This window comes from Choloepus didactylus, chromosome 3 (assembly GCF_015220235.1).
Source record: "Choloepus didactylus isolate mChoDid1 chromosome 3, mChoDid1.pri, whole genome shotgun sequence".
NCBI lineage: Eukaryota > Metazoa > Chordata > Mammalia > Pilosa > Megalonychidae > Choloepus > Choloepus didactylus.
This window is the reverse complement of record NC_051309.1, coordinates 100,455,719-100,469,466: the sequence shown is the minus strand read 5'-3', so window position 1 is coordinate 100,469,466 and position 13,748 is coordinate 100,455,719. Positions and strand designations below refer to the sequence as shown.

At 35.7% G+C, this 13,748-nt stretch overlaps 1 protein-coding gene across 3 annotated transcripts in view; it reads right to left on the bottom strand.

The window, feature by feature from the left end:
* GRID2 (glutamate ionotropic receptor delta type subunit 2) overlaps positions 1 to 13,748 on the bottom strand; it is a 1,659,435-nt gene that overhangs the window by 804,012 nt on the left and 841,675 nt on the right. The window lies entirely within an intron of this gene.

Below are 13,748 nucleotides of genomic sequence, written 5' to 3'. Positions count from 1 at the left end.
TAGGGAGATTTAAGGTATTTTGTTGTAATAGACATGCCATAGGTAAGAAAATTGAAAACAGAATTCCAGGACCAAGTTTTCTAATGTGAATTTTAATATAATAAGCATTGGCAATCTGGAGGTTTGTTCTGGGCACAGTAAGGTATTGATATATCAAAGTAAAAGATTTAAGTACCTTGGCTATGCTCTATCTCCTTCAGCAGAAAAGCAGACTAAAGTATTTTCAAAGTTTTTCTACAAGTAGGAATAAAACAAGAAATTTTTGGCTTAATCTACAATACAGTAGAAAACATAATTAGCCAGAATATACTGCTTTCTGTTTAGCACAAGTTTTACTTAATCTAATATAATTATACTAGATTATACTCTTCAACCTCCTTAGCATCTCTAGTTTTCTGTCTCTTCCTATTCCCACAATACCTCAGTTGCCTTCTACATCACTTAGTCTATATTTAACCCTGCCTTCTCCATCCTCTGTACACACACACCTAGCCCCAGCCACAAGATCGAGTTTGTCCCCAGGTTCCTTTCTCCAACTAACTACCCTGCATACTCATTCTAAGTCATCTTTTTGCAAACTTGGGCCTCATCTGAACCTCAACCATCCTGGGAGTTTGAGGTCCCTGTATACTACCTGGCCCAGGGCCTCCACATCTCTTTTTGGGTGGTTCTGGAATCTTCCCATGATTCCTGGCACACTACAGACATCCTATCACCTGTATAAATGGCTGTGGCTGCTTGCTTTCCCAGTTACTCCACACTGTGCCTCAGTTGTGACCCTGACTGGTATATTTGGGAATTCAAGAATTAAGGCTGTGTCTCAGAACCTAAGAAATGCTCCATTGGCTGTAAAAAGGCCAGATTCTATAAACTACTCAAGGGTGTTTTCTCCCTAGTCTCTGACTTACATTAGTAAGTCGGTTTCTTGCTAGAAATCAGTCTCTCCCCAAAATCTCTTATCCTGCCTGTGACCTCATAGGCAGACCTGTCAATGACACTCTTCCTGGCATCTTTTATCCTGGCAGATTCTGGTTCTTCTGTATTTGCTTTTTGGCTTCTTTTTTTGAAAAATTTTCCTTCGCCTCTACTCCCAACCTACTGATTAATAATAGGAAACAAATCAATTAGAAACCACTGATTTCTAATGTAAATGCATTCCTTCCAAATGTAATTAAGCCCTGCTTTTTACTTCTAAACTCTCCATATTTTATCTATCCTTAACTCTTCTGCCACTTCTCCATTCAGATCTAACCTGTAATAAGACTGATCCTACTTTATTTCAATTACTCTACAATGATTCCTTTTTTGTACCTTGTGCCTTCAATTTCTCCCTCTTCACTGATCTGCCTTGTCTTCCCTAGAAATTGATTTTTTCCCACAGTACTATTTGATACTACTTTTTGCTTTCAAGTTTGAAAGAGCTGCCTACTCTCATTATCCTTATTTGCTAACAACCCACTCACTATTTAAATTCCTTGCAATCTGTTTATGACTCACACTATTGTAATAAAAATATTTAAAAAAAAAAGATTGCCAGGTATCAGAGCTGCAGGGTTCCATTCTTTCATTTTCACCAGTCTGATAGCTGGCTGTCTCAACCTAGACATCCCTGAATAATATCAATTTTTATGAATACAATTACTTCATAATACTATCACAAAACTTATTCACCTTCTTGATTTCAAAACAATTTCTCTTAAACATAGCATCCATCTCTATTGCCCACTTCCCCTGACCTTTGTACACCCAATCAAGGCCTAAGTGTTATAATTCAAACGTCATCTGTACTTTCTTCTTTATCTTACTCCAAAGTTGTGGGGCATTGTACACCTCGAACCTGTTAAATGTTTACAGGATGCCAGGCATTATTCTAGATATCCTATATTCATTATCAAAAGTAGTCTTCAAAATAGTCCTGTGATTCAGGAATTACTAGCTCCATTTTACAGGTGAAGAAAATAAAGCTGTATGATTTTAAGTGGATTGCCAGGGCTACACAGCTAGTTAGGCTACTTAGACAAATTCTGTGTCTGCTGCCATTGTAGTCTGTCTCCTTCTTTAAGTGTGACATTCAAAGTATTTTGTCTATCAACCTGGTACCATCTTCCAGACTTTGCATCCTAAAATTCTACTTCAGATTTCTTGTGTCCCCTGTCCCATAATGCTCCATGTAAATTTTGTGAATTTCCAATTCGCTATTTTTTTCATGCTATGCATCTGTCTGGGATTCCCACCCACCACATTGCCTTAAACTCAAACCCTAAATATGGGTTTCAGGTACTGATTTAAATAGTGCCTAATCCAAATATTACAAATATTAAACATAATTAATGTTTACAACTAATTGCATGATCATATAATTTTGGTGTTGTATGGATACATACAAACTCCATCCTCTTAAGTCTCTTATACTACAGCTCTTTGTATTCTAATAAAAAATAGATTTGCTGGAAAAATCAAATGAATTTTCTCAATCTTCTCTAGCTAGAATGTTTATTTCCCTCCTATTGATCTGTATTTCAATGAGAAAAAGAATAGAATCGTAAACTTGGTTGGGGGGGTAGGCAGCCAGCTTTTCACCAAAGCTTCCTGATGTGGCAATACCTTAAAAATCTGGTCCTCTACAAATCTAAAATATTGATTTTGTCAGTAAGCATTTTAAAAACTGACTAATCTCCGGGAAACTGACTCACACGAACCCAGGTTGGCAAATAGGTTTCAACTTGAGTGCTAAGATCCATTTGCCGTGGCTGCCAGAGCAGTTGGACTGAGTATATTAATCTATGTTTTGACCTGTCAGTGGGAAGTAATGGCAGCTGTGGCAAGTATTTGCTGTTTATATACCACGCAAATTTACTTGAAACTGACATATAAATCTAATTTCAATTTATGTGTTTACAACAAACACATCTCTCTAGTGCCTAAAATACACGGGCTCACCATGGTCCAAGCTTCAATAGGTTATATTCACAATTGGATCAGGATACAAAGAAGTCCATAAGCTTGAAAATTATTCTGAACAGATCATAATAAGGCCTGATGAATTCTGCCTGACATTCTACAGAGAACACCTTACTGCCATGTCCTTGCCTTCTAGGTCTGGTGGTGTCTTTCTCTAGGCAGTAACAGAGAAACACTGCTAAATCCCTATCCTCAACTGTATCATTAGGTACATTCTAACTACTCGCTCTTTGTTTTGTCAATATAATCCCATGGAAGGAAAATCCAACACACATTTAATCACTCTTAGTTTTACTCACATTCTAGACTTGCTTCGGTAAGAGTGCAAGTTATTGCCAAGAGTTTTTTGAAACAGACAAAACTTCTCAGTTACACAGTAACAAATAATCTTTTTGTTTACTTCTAGAGATAGGTAATCTCATACATTATCTGAAGACTTTATTTCATCAGCTTTTAGATAGCAACTTTTTTTTTTTAAGTCCCTTTATCCCTTTAGGAGTTGAGCGGAGTAACTTAACGGTTTCCTTTCTAAAGTTTTTATCATCTTGCACGCTTTGTGTTTACATAGTCTGTAAGTTCCTTGGGAGAAAGGGCATATATCATTCATTATTGTATTCCTAGCAGTACTTCCTACACTGACTTGAACAGAATAGCTTAATAAATAGAGTTTGAATGAATGAATACATGAAGAATGGATTATAGTAGACCTCAATTCCCTTGTCTTGAAGGCTGAAACAAGTGTGATTCTATAATTTAAGTAAGAGTACAGGCCACAATTCTGTGCTTTTCTGGATAAACTGTGGTAAAGGTACTCAATAATTATATTTAGAATGGGTATTTCCTTATTAACTTTGTCTCAAAATGTCTAAAGAATAAAAATATTGGACACATTCAAAATTTACTACAAATGAAAAATTAATATATCAGAAGCTGCAAAGGCAAAACATGCTAACTGAGCTGAAGACTATGAGATGAAGTTAGTAGTAAACTGTCCACTGATACTAATATCTGAAGTCGGTGGTCAAGAGAGAGGTGAGATGAATCTGTCTTATTTGGAAGATGGGAATCATAGGAACCCAATTCGTTGCTTAGTTTCCATGTTCAGGGGACTCTTCTGAGAGTTTAAGAGACCTCTGATCAGAAAAGCAGGAACTGATGCTGCTTCAGGCATCATCAGCAGAAATAAGATCTCTTATGCATGATTCTGGTCTGATGGAAAGTAAAATAGATCTGATGTTTTCTCACTTAAAAAGAGAAGAAAAAGAAAGAAAAGACAAGAAAAAGAAAACTGCAAAAATGTCCACAGTTGTGGGTTTGCTAACGAGAGATCTGCCTTTCGAGTTCAACACAAGCTTACTAAGCTGAAATGAAACTTCAGATATGAGAGCAGGTCAATAATAATTGACAACTGTGATATAATAAAACTTAAACTAAGACAAGAATGAAGCTGTGTGAATATTTTATTTTTAATCCAGCTAAACTAAAATTAATTTTTCTCTTAAAATTCCATGCCATTGTGAAAACCACATCCATTCAAAGCAGCTGATGTTTTGAGTCACTGGCCACTAGTTACTACTTGATGACCCATGACTATCAGGCCCTTGGCAAGAGTTGCAGCTTTTATTACAGAATCCAGCATCATTAACTTTTGTGATCATGGAATTATAGAAAGAGTCTTATCCGAATGAAATTATCAGTGTAGCCTCTCATTTTCTCCTACAGTCAGGTTGTTCATACTAGAGAAAAATAAAATACGTTAGAAGCACAGATATAGTACAGGAATACTAGCCCTATTTTCTCAAAATACTAATTAACTCCCATTTTATTCACTGATGATGGAAACTTCTAACATTATTTTTGATTCAGGAACACTGGTCCTGGAATTAACACTGCTAATATGAACAGCAACCACCATATGGAAAACAAAAATGTATCTTTACCTCCACTTCAGCTATGTAAAACCATCAATTTCAGAAGGAGTACAAATTTAAATTTGAATAATAAAGTTTCGAGAAAAAAATAGGAGTTTATATTCATGGTCTTGTAGAAAGCTTTCTGTTCAAAAGATGCAGAAAGTGTTAATTGTGAAAGAAAAAAATAACTGGGGCTACATTATAAATAAGAACTTGTGTTCATCAAAATTCACCATTTGTAGCATGAAAAGGCAAACACAGACTGGAAGAAGGTATTTAAAGTATCTTCATCTAACAATGGACTCATCCAAAATATATAAAGAACTCCTAAAAAATAGCAAGAAAACAAAAAAGGAAAATGACTTGAACAGGGATTCCATAAAACAGAATATCCAAAAAGCCAATAAATATACAAAAAAATCATCTATGAGGAAAATATAAAAGAAAAACAAGATTTGAATCTGATATAGAGCCACCAGAATAAATTAAATGTACAAGACAGAAAATAATAAAAGTTGGTGAGGAAGTAGAAGACTGGAACTCTTCCAGTTGCTGCCAGAAGGAGTACAATCAATATCAACACTTTGAAAAACTGGTTGTATCAATTAATATTGATATATGCATACATTTTCCTATCTTATGATATATGACATGCCTATATGCCTAGCAATTCTATTCCTGGGTATATAACCAAGAAAAATGCATACATATGTAAAAAAGGCATACAGAAAGCCATTATTTGTAATACTTGAAACAATTCATCAACAAAAGCTATATAAACTTGGGCATATTCACATAATGAAATATTTTGAAGCAATCAAAATGAATGGACATTTTCTACATATTCCAAACTAGATAAATCTTACAAACATAGTGCTGAAGCAAAAGAAAGCAGACAAAACAGTATACACCATATGATTCTATTCATAGACTTCTTAAAAAACAATCATAACTACCCATCAGGACAGTGGTTACCCTTGAGGGCAGTTACGACTAGGTGGTACATGAGAGGGGAATTTGAAGTAATGTTCTGTTTCTACATCTGGATACCGGTTGCATGGAAATTCATTGGGTTGGACACTTACAATATGGGCACTCTTCTTTATATATGTTATCTTTCAATTAAAAATTTACTTTAAAAATGCATAGTAGCCATCTATAGATACAGTATTATTAGAGAGACTTTCATGCAATGGATAGAAATTTGATATTTTAAAAATAGCATTACCCTAGCTTCATCTTAAAAACTGTACATTGCATAATGTCTCCAAATAATTCCTTTTTGAAAAAAAAAAAGTGCTATTTAAATAGTTTCTCACAGAAATTCTGAATATTCTGGGTGCCCTTTTGACTGCTAGGAAACTTTCTATAGACATCTTTGCTTAATTCCTAAACATTCCCAAAGGCTTACTCTTGGGAAGCTGCTTATGTATTTGAAGTAAGTAAATTTGTCTGTCTTTTGTTGACAAGATCAAAGTTGTTTTTTTTTTCAGGGACCTGGGATATAGTAAAATAGAATGAAAATGTTCATAAAGAATGTTTAAAGAATAGGAGCTAATACTCTTTTCTTATTGAGGAACAAAAGGATTTCATGTAACAGTAGGCTTCCCTTTCTGAAAAGTTGAAGACAAAACGTAAATAGGAAATAAAGTTATTACCATATAACTAATAAAACTTTCTATTTTTCAAAGAATTGATTTTTTGAATCAAACCTGAAAACTAAAAGCCATGACCCAAAAGTCCTGATTTGTATAGAATTGTTGTATCTTTTTCTATATGAAAAATATATTGTTTTTCAATAGATCATCCTCATCTATGCTTAAACCAAATCATGTGAGCACTCCTGTTTCATCATACTTTTCAAGGGCACTTTTTAGGTGCATTGTGATAATGATTTTCTGCAGATATCACAGCAGGTTGATTTACTCAGCAGCATATAACTGCAATATTTTTCTTAGAGCTTTGAAACTCTTGAATGAGAGGTGATGCACTAAAGGTAGGCATATATAGTATTAAATTTCTAAGACTTCAAATAGGAGCATAATTAGTTCAATGCCAATAATTGCTCCAAGGACAAAATGAAAAGATGCAAAAAGAATTCATATATGACCATTTTTTTTTTCCCCTTAGCAATTAGGCAAAGCTAACTGAGCAATTTTGCTTTTTAAAAAAGTACCCTTGTGACCATTGAGTTACATATGTACATATGTAGCTTATTAATGTTTCAACAACTTTCCATATCTACTAATAAAGGATAAAAAGGAATGAAGAAGGCAGTTCTGCTATTCTCCTCTTTGACCAGAGTGCTAGATAGTCTCCATTTCTTTGGTTTTTACTGAACCTATACTTCTGCCCCTATAACCTTCAGTTCCTCTATCTTTGCTATTATCCCATTCTATCAGTTTCTTTCTAGTCTCATTTTCCTTTCTATCCGTCATGGAATCCGTGGTAAGCATTTCTACAAACACTTCTGTTAGAACCTGATAATCATGCATCTCTTGACCCACTGATGACAAATTTCACTAGTTTCAAACTCTGGGTGTTCTCTACCATCCACTATCAGCACTAGCTCCAGAGGTATTGGAAATTGCTGGAGGAAATTAGTGAAAAATACAGGTGAGATATGAAGAGGCTTTAAAAGTTTTTCATCTGTAAATTTACAATTCAGACAAAATGATACATGACATACTTTCCAATTCTAAAATGTCATGATGCAATATATTATTTCTTAAAAACTGTAACATGGCATTATGGATTGAATTGTGTCCCCGAAAAACACATGTTCAAGTCATAACCTCCAGTCCTGTAAATGTGATCTTATTTGGAAATAGAATCTTTGAAGATGTTATCAGTTAAGATGAGGACAAACTGGATCAGGGTGGCTTTAATCCAATATGACTGGTGTCCTTATAAGAAGGGGGAGGAAACACAAACAGAGAGGAGAGAACACCATGTGATGACTGAGGCAGAGACTGGAGCCCAAGGATTGCCAGCAAACCACCAGAGGCTGGAGAAGGCAAGGGAGAATTCTCCTTTACAGATTTTAGACTTCTAGGCTCTGTGGGACAATACATTTCTGTCATTTAAGACTTCAAGTTTGCATTGCAATTTGTTACAACAGACCTAGAAAACTAAGACAATTTTTTTGTTTGTTTGCTTTTTTAATATCTTGTGTTTGTTTAGTTTTAGTCTCTAAAAATCTGGAAGAATATTCTGGAACTTCAAGCTTAAGAAGGGTAAAGAACCAACTCCAAAACCCCAATAAAATAATAATAAGAGAATTAAAAATGTATATAAACTCACAGTCATAAGAAAAAAAGGGGAAGAGCCCTGACTACCTAGAAACTAATCTTGAGGCTGTAGTGCTGCAGAGAAAAACAACTCAGACTGCAGAAAGAAAAAAAAGGAAAAAAAAAAAAAAAGACAACTTCAGATACTAGCTATTCCAAGCTATCAACCTTGTCCTCAGCCTCCTCCCCCCCTGTTTTGCTAAATGGCCTACTGGTACTTTCCCACTGCCCTTACCTTGACTGAGATACTCAACTCCCCCCTCCAACTTCCTTGAAGTTGAGTTCTACTCTCTTTCTCTTATCATGGTAGCTATAAATAAAGGCATCCTTGTCTGTTTCACATTGTCACATGCAATTTTTTTCTTTGAAAACATATATAATATGTCAGGTAGGCCACATAAGACATTGTTTATCTCCTGAAAAGGAGACCAGATACTCAAGAACAGTGGTAAAAGGGGTATCCTTTCAAACCACTTTAATTTTAAACCACTGAATGTATATACTACTCTAAAAGTAAATATAATTTAAATTTTAGAAATTAAAAATAAGTAAGCTATTCTTAAAAGAATAGCTGTAGGTGGCAAAAGTTGAGGAAAGGAACTCTTGTTTTTTCATTATAAAATACTTGATAGTAGTTGATTTTTCAACCATGTACATACATTACACATGCATGCACACATTCACACACACACACACACACACACACACACACACACACACACTGAACTGTTGTTTGCCCAATGTTGCCTGTCTGATGAAATCTTATTCATTTTTCAAGATTTTGGTGAAGCAACTTATCTGTGAAATGTTTCCTGACACCAGTTAGGCCCCCTGCAGCCAGTGCTCCTATGGGAGCTTGGAACACCATTTATCTGTCTTTTGCAGCCCTTTTCTTTCACATTTATGGTTTCGTTATATGTCTGTCTTTTAAACTGAGTGATCATCTAGATCTGGGACTTATTCCTCTTTGTGTCTTCAGCTCTTCTGCTTTGACTGTCTTTTCAAAGACAAAATATGAACTGTTTCTCTTTATACTAGAGGAGCCAGCCTATTCTCTAAGTGGGAAATGCTCCTAGAAACCATGAGAGTGCAGGGGCAAGCTCTAAGGTGTTTGAGAACAGCTAACTGAGAAACAGGAATAACCATGCTTGCCAGAGAATGGTACAGTCAATTTAGGATGGGGTGGGGGTGGGGAGCCACCACATTCTTTCTTTCTTTCATTCTGACATCACTGCTTGAGACTGGGGTGGGGAGGGGAATAATCTTAGTCCACAGTTTGGAGACATAAAATCAGTGACTGTGAGAATTAAGTGATGGAAAAAGTCAATGGTAGCTGGAAAGCGGAGGAGTGAGAATTTTCTCAAGAAAATCACCAACATAGATTTCATGAGTTTGGGAAAAAACATGGAAGCAGTAAATTACTAAGTATCAAAGCTCAGAGTCAGATATAGGGGACCATGTTCAGAATCCAAATCAAGGTCATACTAACTATGGAAACCATAGGGTACCAATGCAAATTCATTTAACAAAGTCTGAACTGATTTCATCTACCTTGAACCAGCAATTTTAGGTCACTGGCCTTGGGTAGGACTTGCTTAGTATAACTTCATGAGGTCTAACATTTTGGGATCTTTTCTTCTCAATTATCCTCTCTCTTGTCTATAATCTCTCCTGTTTTCAATGGTTCCTTTTCCAAAGTCTGTATGAAAATGTTTTGGCTTTTTCTCTATCTTAAAAATGGAAACAGGTTTTTCCTTTTCTTGGTATCAGTCATATGTTTATGGCTTTTATTTCATTTTATTTTGCAAATTTTATCCATCAGGTTTCTTTATCTTTGTCGTCAGACTTCTCGACAGAATAGTCAACCTGTCTGCCTCTGTTCACTTGCTCCCAGATCCTTTGCAATCTTGCTCTAAGCCCAGTCATTCTCAGGAAGTTTTCAGCTCCCCAATGCAAACATATCTCTTCTAAATTCCCATGCTGGAGTGTTTAATGCTAATGGCTATACCTTTTTTTATCTAGATACTTATGACCTGTGACATTTTGCTTCTGGGTTCTCCTTCTACCTCGTAGAAAATACTTCTGTCTGTTGCCTGCAGATTTTCACAATATGCAGCATTAATAGGGTCTCCCCGAGATTTCATCTGCAACCCTTTCTAATTCATTCTTTATAAATTCCCGTGAGTGCTTTCTTCCATGTGCAGGTTCTAAAGGGCACCATTGTGCCAACAAATCTGCCATATACAGACTCCTCAATTACTCTATCTCTTTCTAGCAATTTTCATCCTATTATTTGATGTAGATGGTTCACATTCCATTTTCTTTTCCTCACCACACATTCACTAATCGACACAAAAATCTGGATTCTTTCCTAACTTTCAAATGAACTTGCTATATTGTTAAATAACCAGACTTTACAATTCACCAATCTAAAAAAATTTCAGCCCTTGTTTTATTTGACAAATCTCCAGCACTGGCATTTGAAATTCTTTCCTCCTTTGCTTTCTAGTTTCTCCTAAATGTTATCTTGTTTATTGTGGTTTCCTTTGCTAGATCTTATTCCCTTGTCTGTGTCTGGTCTTCATTTGTGTTCTTTCCCTGCCTTACTTGACCTAATGTTTTTATACACTGTAGTGCTTTAATTATCCTCCATATAAATTCTTATACCCTCAAAATCTCTATCTCAGACCATAATACTCTGAAACAGTTGAATCTATATCCAGCTTTTTACTGAGCATTCATTAACATGAGTATGAAGAAAAGCTATAAAAAGGAAACATGATAAATGACTTAAATAGTATCATACAGTATGTCTAACAGAAAACTCTTCTCACAGACTTGCTCTTCCACATATATTACCTCTCTTTTATATACTCGCCTCCACTGCTTTAATAAAGGGACAATTTTCTCTAGGTTGATGATTGAGATAATTTAAATGTGGCTTATGAATCTTCAGCCTTGTTCCTCTTAAATCCAGTCTCTATATCCACCATAAAACATACTTCAATGCATCATCTCCTACTTCGATTGCTGCAGTAATCTTCATCACCTATAAAATTAAGTTCCAGCTACTTTTTCTGTTATTAAAAAAGAGTTCTTTTGGATGGATTTCTGCTCTTCAGCTTTCTGTCTTACTCTTCCTTGTCTTATCTTTCACTCTCCAAATGATCCCAAACACTTATAATAAGGAGATAGGATTGCACAGTGGTTATGAGCATGTATGTTTTAGAGGAATCAAACTGTACTGAGACTTCATTCTGCCACTTCCCTAGTTGTTTGAAGTCCCTCAGTTACACAAAATAGGAATAAAATAGTATTCATCTCATATGGAAAGGCATGCAAAAGTAAAAACTTAGATAAAGCATGCAAAACATTTAGTGACATACCTATTACAAGATTAGCACTCAGTAAGTGTTAGCTGTTATTGTTATTACTGGTGGTCATTTGAATATATCATGCTATTGATGCTTTTGCATATTAAGTCGTGCTTTTGTTCATGGCCTTCCCACAACTTAGAATGCCCTTCATTTCTTTCTCTGCCTGGTCCAATTTCACATGTCCTTTAATACTCAACTCAAGGAGCAGCTCCTCCAGGACACCAACCCGAAAAATCTTCTCCCGCAACACTTCCAGAGTCACACCCTTCACCTCTGCAACCAGGCTCAGTGAGGTGTCCCTCTTTTGTGGCTCTGTAGATGAGGGCAGATGTGTGTTCTTCCATTGCGTGCAGCCCACAAGGCTGACACTCTTTCCACTGCCTCGCCCAGTAGCAGACTGTAAGCCTGAAGAGTAAGTACTGGATCTTTAAATATCTTTATATTACTATTACCCAGAACAGTATCTAGCATATATTAGCTAGTAAATCAACTTTTATTAAACTGACTGAAACAAAACTAAATCTCCAGCACTGACCTTTCTCTTGAACTCCAGTCATGCCTTTCCAACCACCCTTTCTGGGCAGGCAATAGAGTACGGTGTGATTAAGGGCACAAATTCTGGAGTCAAAATGCCTGGACTCAATTCCCACTCTACCTTTACCAGTTGTGTGATCTTGACAACATACTTAACCTCTCTGTGCCTGTTTCCTTATCTATAAGACAAGGATAATGACAATCAAACTCAGAAGGTTTTTAGGGGAAATAAATGAGCTCATAAATTATAAACTGGTCCACTGATTGCTCAAATTTGACATATACTAAATTGAACACTATCTTCACCCTCAAACCTAATTGTTTATAACAATTAATGGCACTAACAACTTCTGGAATATAGTTTAAAAACCTCAAAATCCTCTCTGTCTCTCTGTCTCCTAGCCATATGAACTCAGGCAATCTGCCTCTGAGTGGCTCTCACTGCTCTGGCCTTCTGTCCCACAACCACCTGCGCCAAGCAGACCCACAATCCTCCCTGCTTAAAAGGGAGTGATTTGGATGGACTGCATTGTGTGTGAAAAAAGCTCTTATTTAAAAAAAAGGGGGGGAGGGGTGATTTGCTCCTAAAAAGCTCCTCACCTGTAGGTCCACTCTATTGCAAAACACAAATCATGTTATCCTCCTTCTCAACTCATTGCTTCTAACTTCTTACCAAAGAAATATGAATTACTACCTGGCACTCCAAGGGCTTTATTAATTGGGTATAAATCCATGGTACACACAGTGTGTGCCAATTCTATCTTTTATGTATCCTTTTTTTAATCTGTACCAAACTACTCTTCTACTTCAGGCATATAATCATTGCTGATGCTAAAAGTCTTTTCAGTTCACAAACATTTATTGAGCATATGCTATCTGTTATTTACTGCACTACGTGCTAGAAAAAGTGATCTAAAAATTGCCATTTCTTGAGTTTCTGTTGAGTATTAAGCACTTTAATTTTTAGCATATTATAGGACAACTCAGAATCTACCTTACAAATTTAATTGGTTGAAATCAATGTATTACTCTCATTTTGCAGATTCTAAAATGAAGACTCAGAAATGATAAGTAATTTTTCCATGCCCCATGCCCAGAAAGCGGCTGAGATGGACTCATTTGTCTCTTATTAAAAAAAAATTAATAATAACTTCTCTTTTGTGAATTCCTCCCCACGATACAAAGTCCAGTTCAAATGTGCCTTCTCAAAGAAGCCTTCTCTGATCTCCCCAGCCAGAAATAACCACAGATGTTTCAACCTCATTTATTGTACTTTTAACATTCCAATTTATATTGCATGTCTTTGTCTACTTGCCTTCAATCCCCTAGCAGATTTTGTGTTCCTTAAAGGAAAAGAACCAATTCCTGTAAAGTTGGAAATATTTTCTACTATGGAAAAATCTAGTCATTTAGTGAAATTTTCTGACACATTTGCTAAAATTCCATATCTGAGCTTAAAACTGCATAAAAAAATTCTCTAGTAAAATAAAAATTGGTATTATTGATATCTTCCACAAGCTTTATTCTTCTTAATAATTTATATTCTACATCAAGTTTCTTGGTACCAATTATATTATAGAGTGTCAAGGAAATTCTAACACATTCCTAATTTGGAGGCTTTATAGCAGTACTTCAGGAGCTCAAGACAGCACAATGACAAAGTGAGAAAAAAA